This window comes from Lissotriton helveticus, chromosome 10 (assembly GCF_964261635.1).
Source record: "Lissotriton helveticus chromosome 10, aLisHel1.1, whole genome shotgun sequence".
NCBI lineage: Eukaryota > Metazoa > Chordata > Amphibia > Caudata > Salamandridae > Lissotriton > Lissotriton helveticus.
Genome location: NC_136071.1, coordinates 835,637,749 through 835,652,699, shown reverse-complemented (window position 1 = coordinate 835,652,699; position 14,951 = coordinate 835,637,749).

The following is a 14,951-nucleotide window of genomic DNA, read 5'->3' as shown; positions in this document are numbered from 1 at the left end:
CACAGAGAGCCTGACTAAGCTAAGACCATCGCCTGGTCCTCAGATCACCTACTTACCCCACCAAGAAGCTGTGGAGTTTTATACCGTTTAACTGCATCTGTAGCCACACACACGTGTTCCTCTTTCCCCTATATGCCCAGCTCCCCTGCCCCTTCCTATTGTTTCGTATACTTCTGTATGTCTATGCCTTTTTGTTCACATCTGTAAACTTAATTTTTGTAAACCTTGTAAAGCGCTCTGATACCCTCATGGGTCAAGTTTGCGCTCTATAAAACACAAAAAATAAAATAAATAAACAGTCATGACAGTCTCCCTAAGTAGATAACTCAGAAACATGTGCCCACATGCATGGATAATAAAATGAATACATCGACATGGTAGAAAAGAAGTGCCAGTCAGCCCTACCACAACCCCCTACCCTCGGTCCCCCACACCCACTCCAGCGTCCCCAACTCGTTAAAGCCATCCCAAGCCTGTCCTACCGCTCCCAAGCAAAAAATAGAGCAAATAAGTGGGGTACTCCCATATGAGGGGCGTCAGAATGCTTCTAGCCTCCTAGCAATTAGGAGGTGGATGAGCAGACATTGTAGCTCTGCCTGTCACACTATAACACAGTCTCCCCGGCCCCCGGCAAGAAAGAAACTCATGTAGGCAGCTAGGCCCATTAAAAGCATCCTGAAAAAAAGAGGATCTGTTACGAGCAATATCACAGCATTGTGCAAGGACTGTAAACAGAGCTACATTAGAAAGGACGGGCAAACAGGCCCCTACTGTTCCTCATTATCCGAAGGTACCCGAGACTCATGCCGTGCCTGCTTCAGATGTTTAGCATATTCCAGGGCAGCCTTCGGGTTGGTGAAATTGTTGAGACCTCCTCAGGACCAATACGCAGGTGGGCACGGTATAGCATAGCATAGTGGACCCCTTCCGAGTGTAAGAATTTTTTAACAGCGCCAAACTCCCTCTTGCTGCCTGAACCCAGAAAGAATTAAAGTGAGTTGCCCTGATGTACAATATTACCCTTGTCAGAGGCCATACGCAAAATAACATCACGGTCTCTGTGATTCAACAGGTGCGCTATACTTGGATGAGGAGGAGCGCCTGGGACAGGCCGCACCGCAAGGGAGCGATGTGCCCGTTCACCGATGAACATGGGGGACAGCTGATCAGTACCAAATATGTCTTTGATCAAATTTTCCACGAACAGCTCCATCTTGCCAACATTCGTGGATTCTGGCAGTCCCGTAATCCGAATGTTATTGCGCCAGTAATGGGCCTCCAAGTCCTCGTTCTTGGCCTGGATAAGAGATAGGACCTTCTCCATAATCAGCGTCTCCCCGATGACCTCACTCAGTTCATCCTCCGTCGCAGACACACGCTATTCTACCTCTCCCATACCGGTATTTTGCATTTCAAGCTGCGCCGACATATGATCCAATCGGTGGTTCACGGCTGCCATCATCCCCTCTATGGACAGTAGACTGCGCTGCATGGCCAACAGCGTTGTCCCAAGGGTGGGGGACCCCGCAGCCGGGGCATCAGCTTCAGAGTCTGAGGCCGCCCTTTGCGAATCTTTGGAGGATTTGCGCGCCTCGAACTTGATGCGAGGCTGGGTTTTGTCAGTCCTCCCCATAATAGTGGCAGATAATCCAAACGTGAGTCCACAAGCCCAATGTGCCCAGATAGAGCATTCCTCGCAGCCTGAGGGGCTATGGATACGTAGGCCAGCAGCAACGATAAGCAAACTGCAATTGAGCACTCTAAACCACAGGAAAGCAGGTGAAAATCCACTACAGCAGTGAGGATGCAACACAACTACACCAGGTCGCGGAGGCGCCAGATGTGTAGGCCCCCCAGACACAGAGCAATCCGCAACAAGTGAAATGTCTGCACAGTGCCAACTGTATGAGGATCTGGGAGGTATAGAGTTGCTCAGCCTTACACAAATGAATCCCCAACTGAGTCAGAAGGTTAAGGGGGAGCCACAGACCTCAGCAGAGTCACAACAACGGCCAGCAATCCAAAAATGGGCCCAAGTATAACAAGCAGCTGCACTGCACCAAGAACTTCAGCAGCAGCCCCAATCTAGTACCATTCGAGCTCCTCCAATGCCACCACAAAGGAGTGCAGTCAGCCAGGCAGCCCAACGAACCACCGCATAGTCCAGCCACCATCCAGCACAGCCCTCACCCTCCCGCACGCACCAGCGCCCAACCACAGCTAGCAGGCCGCAGCCCGAACCCCAGCCCGCACTGCCTCCACAGTCACTGGCCTGAGTCAGACCGCCCCCCACTCACCGCCGCAGGCACCGAGCACACAGGAATCAGCGCAGTTCCTCTCCTCAGCACCAGACAGACAAAGGAGGGTCCCGGGGCCCCGACTGAGCAGGGGCACAACTCCGTCACCTCCTCCGGCAGCAGGGGCACAGCCCACCGAGCAGGTCAGCAGCACGAAGAGAAGGCAGCCAGTGAGCACTGAGCGTGCCCCGCCATCCGGGCCAGCCTCATAGGCAGCAAGAGAGTTCCCACCTGGTGCAGGGATACCCAGCAGCAGCCACGGCGCCCCGTCCTCAGGGCCATGCGAGGGCCACCATTTTGTAAGGAGGCTGCCGGGACCAGGCACACCTCGTCAGGGGTTGCACCGGTGGTTTCAGGCAACGAAATCAGCTCCCACCCAGGCAGGATTCCCAAAAGGTGAGGAGCGCTCGTTTTCAGCGCTTACATTTTATGCAATAGGCGGATGTTGGGCGGATAAGGGCTCAGCCGGGCAGAGCCTCTCTAAAGAGCGGACATCTTGCTGTGCGCTCAGGCCACCCCCCCACCAGGACCAATGCTTGAATTCAGGCTACCGCGATGGAGCAGTCAGATACTCCAAGCAGGCCATGCCAGTCAAAGTTTTCACCTCTTGACTTAGGGTCTTATTTAGAGTTTGGAGAATGGGACTCTCTTTCACAAACGTGGTGGATGTTGGGTCTGCCGTATTACAAGTGCATTACAGCCTATGGCACTTGAGATATGGCCAATAGGATGTCTGTCACATTTTTAAAGAAGTATTTCACTATCCAAACTCTAAATAAGACCCTCAGTCATTTTTATGGAAGATGCAAAGCTCCAGCCTATACAAGGTTTCTGGATGAATTGGGTGAAGTCCTTTCAAAGTCAAATAGTCATTAGACTATTGGTGGAAAACGCTCAGAGCACCAAATTTCAAGCCAGCTGAAGTCTTCTCATTGGTCGGATGCTTTTGGCGACATAGCGTGATCATGGCTTCTATCTTTGTACTTAGGACCTTATTATGAGTTTGGCGGTACATGAACCTCTGTACCGGAGGTCTGAATGCAGTGGGCCGACCGCTGCATTACGAGAGGGGCAGATGGCATTTCCGAAGACTGCGGCTGAACCGCCGACACCTCCAGCACACCGCTGACTGCTGGGGTCGTGGTTGGGAAAGGCAGCTGCCATAGGGTGGTACAGAGGAGCTCCACCGCTGTCCGTATTACGAGTTGGCTTCCCGACGAGCGAACTAAGGCAGTCCGACCACCAGCTTTGAGTTGGTGGTAACAAAGGATTTCGGGTGTATACTCGCCCCTTTCTTGTTGTTCCAGGCAGAGTTCGACGTGAATCCCCTTCTCTAGGTCCCCCCTTCACAGCACATTCTTCAGCCTGAATAATACAACCCTGATTGTAGCGATCTATAGGTGAGTCGTTTTTGTACCATATACCTAATGTCTGGACTGGCCACATACCGGTTGGACTCTGGCAATGGGTAGTTTGCATTTTTCCACATGCATATATGTACATTCGACATATGTAGTCCAAATGTGCACAGATGCATCAATAGATATGGAACACCATTGCCCACCACCGCAAGATTGCCGCAGCCACACTGCCGGCCCTGTGGTCAACTCGTAATACGGCAGTCTAAAGACTGCCAGCACGGTGGGCTACTGGGAGCCGTGGTTTTCAGGCGGTCGGACTGTTAATCTCGTAATCAGGCCTTTAGTATCTTTTTGGGAGCTCAGAATCCTCCATCTCAGCAAACTTGGCATCTGTATCCAACAAAGTTCTCCTGAAAATGGGTTCCTTTGCTGCTTGGTCCCAATGAAGATCTGGAGGTTTTGGTAGTCCAAAATACTTTTACGTCCTAACTTTTCAGACTTTTTGGAGCAGTTCGTCTTGGCCACTTCTAGGGCTCCAAGTACCGCAGGGACAGCACTCTGTGGCCAACAATCACTCCAGAAGAGGACACCAGCAAGGTTGCTACTGGTCAGCTGCTCCCTCCAGGGAAAAGGCCTCATGGAGCTTGTTGTGTCCCTGTAGCTACACAGGAGTCCAGCCAACTGACCATTGGAGTCAACTTGTCAGTCCTGGACAAAAGAGGGAGCAGGTCCAGCCCTTCTGTTCTCCTAACAGGTCACAGGTAGCTGGTCAGTCATCTTTTGTTTATTTACATGTCTGAAGAGCTGGGCGTGAGGTGCTACTTTTGCAGGATTCACTAGCTAGTGGGTGGGGGTGACTCCTGAATACTCGCTAACCAAAGAGAAAAAAGAAAGGGACAACTTTTCCACTTTTACAGCACATCATGTTTGCCTTGTTGCTTTATTATGGGTTCAATCCAACATAGCAGAACTCTTCTGCCCTTGGAGGTAGTAGATTTCTCTTCCTTCTCAACCACATCCAAGTGGTCCTAGGACTAACTCCCCCCGACACTGGGATGTGCCAAGATAGCTACTCTGTGCTCTGTGATTAAAATACCTCTTCCCAAGGTCTCATTTTATACTTAACTTTGACTGTCCATGCTTCACTCGAGACCTGTTCAAGTTAATTAAGTTCCTGAATCCTCCCCAACTACTCCTCCTGAGAGAGGATGACTCAAAGCCTCCAAGCAACATGGCAAACTTTGGTAACATATATATATATATATATATATATATATATATATATATATTCACTGAAAAAACCATAGGTTATAGACCATATATAGTTAGGAATTAGCATTTAAAAAACCTTATTTTACTCACACAAAACCATTGAAATTCCATATATAGTTAGTTGCACTAACTATATATCGCGCACCCGCAATCCACTGCTGATCATGTCACATATTACATCATTCATGACATGGTCAGTGACATCACTGATGACATCACTGATGACATCTCAAATGACATCACTGATGACATCACTGATGACAACATCCAGTGACTGTATGTTTCTGTAAAGTTAAAATATGTCTTACATATTGAAGAATGAGTGGATGTATAAGTGTCTGGATGAAGGATTTAGTAGGTGCGTGACTGACTGTATGAGTGAGTGATTAAATGTGTCTCACTGAATGCATGGGTTAGTGACTAAACTGTCTTAATTTGTGCATCATAATGTCTGTTGTGATGTAAACTGCTGCATGTGTTGATCATTAGCTATACGAGAGGCTATATGTGTTATTGATTGGTTGCCCAAATATTTGTATGGGAGATTGAGTTTGTGTAGGGGTGGCTGGGAGGTGTGTGACTCTGTGCATAGATGTGTGAGCAGTTGATTCACTAGGTGTATGAGTTCAAGAGTGCATGTGGAAACAGCTACATGGGCAGTTGACTGTGTGCATGAGTGTATTGATGAGTGAATCGATATCTCAATGCTACATGTCATAGTAAGTACATATGTAAAACACAGTACATGTGAGAGTTGGCATATATAAATAACTGTGCATGAGAGCCACTGAATGTGTGAGTGGTTGTATGGATCATTGTGAACTTGTATCAGGGATTGTATAAGAGAGTAAATATGTGTTAGTATATGTTTGAATAAGTAAGGTGTGTATAACTGTATAGTTGAAGAAATGGAGGTGAGATTGTTTATTTGCATGACTGACTAGGTGTGTGAGTAACTCCATGGATGAGTGACAGTGTGTGAGTGTCTGTATACACTGAGTGTATCTAAGGTTATATTAGAGTCTGAAGAGGTTTATCGTATTAGCACAAGAATGATGTCAAATGAGATGTCATCAGTGATGTCATTTGAGATGTCATCAGTGATGTCATCAGTGATGTCACTGACCATGTCATGAATGATGTAATATGTGACATGATCAGCAGTGGATGGCGGGTGCGCGATATATAGTTAGTGCAACTAACTATATATGGAATTTCAATGGTTTTGTGTGAGTAAAATAAGGTTTTTTAAATGCTAATTCCTAACTATATATGGTCTATAACCTATGGTTTTTTCAGTGAATTTTCAAGGTTTTGTAAATGCTAATTCCTAACTATATATGGTCTATAACCTATGGTTTTTTCAGTGAATTTTCAAGGTTTTGTAAATGCTAATTCCTAACTATATATGGTCTATAACCTATGGTTTTTTCAGTGAATTTTCAAGGTTTTGTAAATGCTAATTCCTAACTATATATGGTCTATAACCTATGGTTTTTTCAGTGAATTTTTAATAGCAAATATCATACACTGTCGAATGTCAAGTACGTGGTAAGTAAAAACATTTTCGTGTTTATGCACACTGATCTGCTTTGAATGCTGCCCCCCACCCCTCATTTCTGTTAGGAGTACTCTCTCTTTGCAGATAGTGAAGGGTAGTTAACGCAGGCCTTTGCCCCCGTTGTAATCCGTCGTGCCTGCTTCTCTCTCCATTTGATTGATTGTTCTCTTTGGTTCATTCTCTATTTACAAACAAGCACAGAGTCGCAATACTCTGTTTAGTCTTTGCAGATAGCGAAAAATCGTGTAAAAAAACAAAAGGAATCAAGCAAAATCAGTAGGCCACTAATGGGATCTCTTTTTGACCTCGCTAAAATAGAAACATTAGGAACAACCTGTTGAAAATAGCAATGTGTATGTACATAAGCGGCGTTCATTTCTGTTCACAGTACCCCTTGTTGATTGTTTGAATCGAGCATTGAATTGTTCAAAGTTGGTTCTCTTAAGGATCTTCTCTGCCTGCAAACGAGGAAGAATAGGAATATTCTCTCTCCCTTTGCAGATAGTGAAGGGTAGGTAACGCAAGCCTTTAACACGTCGTACCTATTTCATTCCTCATTGATTGATTGATTGTCCGAACATTGACTGTTTGGGAATTAGTTATTTTTGGAGGTATTCCCTGTTTGCAAATAAACGTAGGAAAATCTTTGCAAGTAGTGAAAGGGTACGTAATGCGGACCTTTCTCCCCCGTTGTAATCTGTCATGCCTATCTACTCCCCACTGATTGATGCACCTGTTTCACCCGGACCATTTACTAGAGATAGGTCATCTAGCCCGACCAGAGAGCACCCCTAGTGAAAAGGACATATGCAATAATAACGAAGTGATCCCTGTATCCTGTTAACAGAAACTTTAGCATGAAACAACCTGGAAAGAAAAGAATAGGAAAACGAAAATCAGTAGGCCACTGATGAACTTTTTATTAAATAACAATCAAAGAAACGATAACAATACGTAATGATAAAACCTATTATTGTCCTAGAAACAAGAAACGTTAGAAGTAAGCCCGTAATAAGAAACCTGAAAACATCGCCCCTCACTGCCCCAAAACGTGTCTGTCCCACCGCCTGCCACGGCCAAATAACGGCAAACTGGGAAAGATAGAAGTCGGCAGACATCCGCCCCATTCTAGAAACTTCCAAAGGGCAACAGGTTTTCGGCTACACCCAGCCGGAAGCAACACATATAAGGCGGGTCCTGCTGCCACGCCTCGGCCAGGAGATCATCACGTAGGGTGTAGCCGGAGGAGAGGCCGAGGCCAGCGGGACCCGGCCAGGGGGATTGACAACACTGGAGAGTTTCAGGGGGGGAATGTCCGTGTCCTCGACCCTCCCCTCTCTCTCCCAGTCCGGCCGCGGTGGCCCTTGAGAGTTGCAGGTTGTCCCTCCACACTCTCTCCCGGTCCGGCCACCAACGGCCGGGGGCTGGGGCCGACGGGATCCGGCTGCAGCCGATGAGCCAAGGAACCCGTTCATGGGGCCAGAGCAAAGGGCGTCCGGCCGCCATCCACCGGAGGTGCGGCCCAAAGACGGACGGGACATTTCTTCTTTCTTTTATAATGGCTGCGACAACACTGGGGGGGGGATGTCTTGCACATGCCTCCGACCCCCCCCCCTCATCCTCATCGCCTGGTCCGGCCATAACAAATGTCAAGCGAGACGCCGTGGGGTGCACTGGGAGGGAGAGACGATGCAAACAGGCCTCTCCCGCCTCCCCAGGTGAAGGCTTCCCAGCTGCACCCTCAGCGCTCCAGGCGCCCGGAAAAGGGTTCTTCCACTGTGGCGATGCTGCACGATGCTGCAACGTCTCGCCCGGCAGGGTGGAGCCCGTCCGCTCATTTGACCCCGCGATCGCCAGTAGCTACCGAACTCTCAAAATGGCGGTCGACCTGGCAAGAGCGGGCCCAGCATAAAGAAATGGCCCGGTCACTGGTTGACTCCACCACCGTAGTCCTCCACGACCTTGAAGATTCTAGAGGAGCCGCGGGAGTCTCCGACCCCCGCAGACACCCCCGATGGGGAATGACTGCCATGATCGCCCGTGGAGTGACGAAACTGTATCCGCGGGACGTCGGCGCTCCCATGCTGCCACCAGCCTCAGTTTGAATGACTAGAATCCTGCAGACCTCAGTTCCGGTGAAAGCACAGTGTGACCCGGTAGGAAAAATTGTTGCACCCCCTCCCCTTTTTGACTGATAGTTCAAACCACCGATCCTTTCCTTTGCCCTTTTACCGGAACTATGGACTGCCTCCCCCTCTTTTACATTTTCTAGAGAAAACAAAACATTAACCACTACATTAGCATAGCAGTTGACACCAGAACTGTTTTCAAATTGAAAACCAACAACATCTTCAACAGAATCCTTTTTGTTTCTGCTGTGACCCTGCTACAGCACAGGCATTGTCCCCAGCAGTAATTCTGCAATGCCGATAAGTATAGCTGTGGTGCCTACTGGACTCACTCACCCCCGCGGCGCCCCACGCCGTTATTTGCTGGGCGGCAACTTACTAGACATCACCTTCGTGACATCCAGATTTCAGCGCTTTCTGCTGCCTTGGAACTATTCGCACAACAGACCGCTACTGACAATCCACCCCCGGGACGCCCCACGCCGGATACCCAAATCAGTGCGGCACCCAGGCAACATCTTCTGAATTTTCATAATTTGAAAGAACTAGTAACATGTCCTCATCAGGAATTTCCTCATGAAAAGTCTGCAATGATGATTCTTGTAACTCTATGGTCTCCAAACATTCGATAAATTCGCCATCAAGAGATTGATCAAAAAAATCATTCAAGTCATCTCCTCCTTGTGAGAATATTTCATTATTGGTGCTGTCAATTTCAATAAATGTATTGGATAATTCAAAAGAAATTGCCACGGTCTCTTCGTTGTTTAAATGTTTTTACTGTTTTTGTTTTGTTGTATATATTTATAAGTTATTAAAGTTTTATAATCCTACTACTTTGTTGGAGTGCTATATATTTTTAATATGACACATAATTGTAAAAACTTTGATGTACAAAGAGTCATCCCTGGAATCTTCCGCTTCAGGCTCGGTCCCCTCCCCAATCACAATACAGGATGGTTTTCAGATAGTAGGAACACGTGTGGTGTGACGGATCTCATCGGGTGTGGGCCTTGATCTACTATAACTCCTTTGAAGAGGGGTGATTCTTTACAGCTGGGGCCATAAACTACATCTGCAGGGCTAGCTGATAGCCTGGACAATCGGACACAGAGGAAGAGGAGTGTCAGAGGGTGCGGTAGTGAATAGGGCGAAAGGGAGGTGTCGGGCGGGCACAGAGTGTGATTCTCAAGGAAGAGCAGCGCAGATGGGGGGAGGTTTATTGCCCATGCATAACACAGAGAGCGGGGGTGACCAGTGCCTGGGGAAGATGCTTGCGAAGGTGGGGAGCCATGCTAAGGATCGACAGCGTGCAGAGAGTGGGTCTGGTCAAGGCATCTAAAATGGCTGCCGTGCACGACAAAAGTGTGGCATTTCAAAAAAGGCAAGATGGCGCAGACAATGTTTTTCAACACTTCCTCATTTCCTTCGAATCGAACGTTAACAGACGTTGGTGCATATTACCAAAGTTAAGCGATATTTATCGCTAACGATGCTTAGCAACGAATTTTTTACCGCTAAGCATCGTCAGAAATTATCGAAGATAAACCTTGCTATTATCAAGGTTTATCGCAAATGCGATAAAAAACGGCCGCAATGCATGAATATCGCTAAAAAGTCAGCGATATTCATGCATTACCGAGCTAATGCTCTTAGCCATGTTATCCACCTCCCATTGGATAACATGGCTTAGAACTGCTCAGGGCAGGTGTTAGTTTTTGGAGATATTCGCGCTTAGCGCGAATATCTCCAAAAGTTGGTAATAGGAGATAGATATCTTGCATGTTGTAATGCAAGTTATTGTGGTATATGGAACTCATACCATAATCTCTCAGGAAAGCAGAAACTGATCCTTTTGGGACCGCCTGAGAAGGCCTAGGAGGTGAGGGGTACTCTACTTTGCCCCCTTTTCACGTTCCGAACTATTTTTTCTTACTCTCTTCTGTAATTACACAAAATGGCAGCGATAAGATGCATCAGAGACAGACAGTGAGAGAAAGGAGGCCGGAGATGAAGAAGAGATGTCAAATACACATTGGAGATAATATAGTGGGAGAAGGAAAGTAAATATGAGTAAACTTACCATGTAACATAAAAATTTGGCACTCTATACTATAAGTCTCATTTTATACTACAATCACTTCGCTACAACCTCATAAATTAAAAATAAAAATGAATAATGTCTCAAACAATTTTTGATTTCTAAATATAAATGTATTCTTCTGAATTTTCAAAATTTGAAAGAACTAGTAACATGTCCTCATCAGGAATTTCCTCTTCAATCATCTCATCTGGAATCTCCTCATGAAAAGTCTGCAATGATGATTCTTCTAACTCTATGGTCTCCAAACATTCGATAAATTCGCCATCAACAGATTGATCCAAAAAATCATTCAAGTCATCTCCTCCTTGTGACAATATTTCATTATTGGTGCTCTCAATTTCAATACATGTAGTGGATAATTCAAAAGAAATTGCCACGGTCTCTTCATTGTGAGCCATTTTATTTTGAAATTGCTTGCTCTAAATTGCAGAAAAAAATAATCACTTTCATTTATCGTTTTTAGTAATACATAATATAAAACTAACTTTATCAAGTATTTAGTATAACAGAAGGACTGTAAATAAATAACAGAAAACATTTTTCAAATTATCTTCAAGTGTACAACATAGTTCCCCTTACAAATTAACAACTCACCTTTTTAAAAGTAGGAGAAGTGTTAGTACTGTGTAAATCAAACACCAGCAATTGACCACCAAAAATTCCTCACAAATGTACCTCAGACAGTAGTATCACAAAATGGCTGTGGTTTCCTCTCATTTTAGATATATACATAACCAATTAACTTTCATCACACACAAATACAAAACCAAAGTAACATTTTAATTGGTTCTAAATTTCAACACTTTCAAATGTGTTTTCCCCATGCAATTTTCCATAGGACATTTAGATACGTCTACAGCCTGAATGGCTAAACGGAATTACACCAAACTTGGCAAAATGGTACATCAAACCTAAGAGGTCAGGGAGGATCTACTATGCCCCCTTATGGTCATTTGCCCCTTCGCTTTGGCCTCCTCTTGTCTCTCGATCCTACCGAGAGACAAGATGGCGGCCGCTACGGACTGTTTGGAATGTTTACAGACGCCGGAGAACCAATCAGCTTCGCAAAGCTCCGTAACGCGAAAAGTACGCGAAGCGGAGCGCTGTTACAGATATATATCTTTTTTTGAACGTTAATTTCTCAAAATCCACTGGAGCACATATATTGAGACCTAGCAAAGGCACATCGGGCTACCAGTCCCTACAATTTTGCCAAGTTTCGTGCAAATCCATTCAGCCGTTCGATTATTATTATTATTATTTTTTTTGCCCCGCGGGGCCCTTTTAAAACCTCCACATCAAACCTAGAGGGTCAGGGAGGATCTACTATGCCCCCTTATGGTCATTTGCCCCTTCGCTTTGGCCTCCTCTTGTCTCTCGATCCTACCGAGAGACTAGATGGCGGCCGCTACGGACTGTTTGGAATGTTTACAGACGCCGGAGAACCAATCAGCTTCGCTTCACAAAGCTCCGTAACGCGTAAAGTCCGCGAACCGGAGCGCTGCCTGGTCCGCTGTTACAGATATATATCTTTTTTTGAACGTTAATTTCTCAAAATCCACTGGAACACATATATTGAGACCTAGCAAAGGCACATCGGGCTACCAGTCCCTACAATTTTGCCAAGTTTCGTGCAAATCCATTAAGCCGTTCGGGCTAAAAGTGAGGCCAACCGCCCTATGGAAAACTCAATGTTAAAAACACGTTTTGGGACCCCCCTTTTTTCTCGGCCCCCCCTTGACGAACCCCCCCCCCAAATTTTCAGGGGCTGCTCAGAAACAAAATGTTCCATTTTCCTGAAAATTTCAGCCAATTCCGTCCACAAACGCCAAAGTTATTAGACATAGAATTTTCAAAAATCCCATAGAGAAAAAATCCTAACTATATATACCTACTTCATATATATATGAAGACAAAGCTCCTCCTCAGCTCTCTCTGCGCTCGCAGACACCGCCTCCACGCCAGCAAAGAATGAGGACCGGACCAGCAGAGTCAGCAAGATGGTAATTTATTTTAAAACAACAGAACCAGCGACGCGTTTCGGGCCAAAAAAGCCCTTGGTCACGCTGCTATATATATATGAGTCCACAAACTCCGGTTCCGAAAGAAGCCGCCTAGCAGGGCGGTCCGTGATCAGGGCACCGGCAGCCCTGTGCACTATCGTGTTCCAGCACTTCCCAACTACGGAAGAAACAACACGGACACCTTGCATGGATTGCAGGTAGTTTATTCAAATGTCAGACTGCACCGCAACGCGTTTCACCTTTCGGCTTGATCACGCTAGAGAAGCATAACAGTATACACATTTAAATATGCATGAATGATAAACATAAACAAAGGACTCAACCCTAGTGAAAAAGTAATAACTCGGTGGTGGTTCCGCCATTTTGACCTAGTCATTCTCGTTTTACAATATATATACAAGAAAACCACAAGTAGTTCATTATAAGTCTATTTGATACAGAAAGCAGTAGTTTGATTCGGCATAATATATCGAAACAGCATAGATCATATGCTAACATTTCAGATTGAAGTCCAAAAATACCGCCCATGTGGGCATTCATCAATCCGCCATAATAAATCAAATAAACCAATAAGCTGAATCTCTATCACTTTCTGATGCCTGAGTAGACAAAAGCATAACAATCCGCCCAAGTGGGCACAAACATAAAGGGTTATTCAATATCAAAAATTATGAATTTACAAATCAAGGACGGTCCAATTGGCGTACTTCACCATCACCAATAATGTGCCTTTACCTGAAATGGAAATAAAAATAAAAATGTCATACACTAAAAAATCCTAACATATATAAAAAAAGGTCTTCCTAAACAGTTCAAAAAACGGCAGCAACTATAAAAATGTACATATTATGTATATTTACACAAAACCTCCAGGGTCCTACGTAGGACAAATTTGGCTACATTTCATTATGTACATAACTACAATTGATTTTATCATATCTCAGTGCAGGTGGATTGACAATTCTTCACTCGAGTTGAGGCCCTGCGGCATCATAGTTTCCATGTCAATGATATATTTGGACTCAAGTTTTCGAAGGGCCAGTTTACGGTTACCCCCACGGATGTTAATGGGGATTTCATCAATAACAACCATTCTCAACAATTTTTCATTTTGGAAATGTTGTTCGAAAAAATGTCGGGCAACTGGGTACTGTCTGTTGTTGTGTCGGATAGCTCTCATGTGTTCTAAGACCCGTTTCTTAGCACATTTGATAGTGCTACCTATATGGGCCTTATTGCAAGGACACAGTAACACATACACACAAAACATGGTATTACAATTCAGTTTCTTTTTGATAGTCAACTTCTTTTCTGTACCTGCAATAGACAGAATCTTGCAATCAGAGCTATTGCTGCAAGCCTTGCACTTCCTGCACCTGGTAAAACCTCCAAGTACTACCCTGTCCCTCGTTTGCTTGCTGGTAATTAAGCTGGGACTCAACTCATCTCTGAGAGAATTACATTTTTGGAATGTAATCTGTGGTTTTACACTGAGATGCTTCTCCAAGTTCACATCAGTTAGCAATACATGCCAATGTTTATGTAGTATCTTGCAAAGTTGTGATGCCTGCCCTGAAAATTTAGTTATAAACCGTAAGGTATTTTTCTCTGGGGTCTCTACGTCAGGGTGCAGTAATTTGGTTCTACTCACCATAATCCACTTTAGCACAGGCTTCTAGAATGTTCTTGTTACTGTACCCTCTTTCCAGAAATTGACTAATCATAGTCTGTTTCTCCAGTTGGTAATTTTCTTCCGAGCTACAGTTGCGTCTAGCCCTTACTAGCTCGCCATAGGGGATGCTATACACTAGTTGTCTCGGGTGGGAGCTAGCGGCATTCAAAATACTGTTACCAGCTGTGGTTTTGCGAAATAGTTTCGTCTGCATGGTGTTGTCAACAATCTCTACTAAAACATCTAGAAATTCAATTTTAGTTTCACTCATATGGTCTGTGAATCTGAGATTGTATTCATTTTCATTCAGACGTTTAACAAAATTTCGTGCAGATTCCATGTCTCCATCCCAAATCAAAAAAATGTCGTCTATGTACCTCAGCCACAGGACACAGCGATCATGATCTTCCAACTGGGCGGCCACCCGCTCCTCCCACCAGCCCATCGCCAAGTTGGCGTAGCTGGGGGCAAAGCAGGTGCCCATCGCCGTGCCCTGTGACTGATGATAGACCACCTCATCAAAGAGAAAAA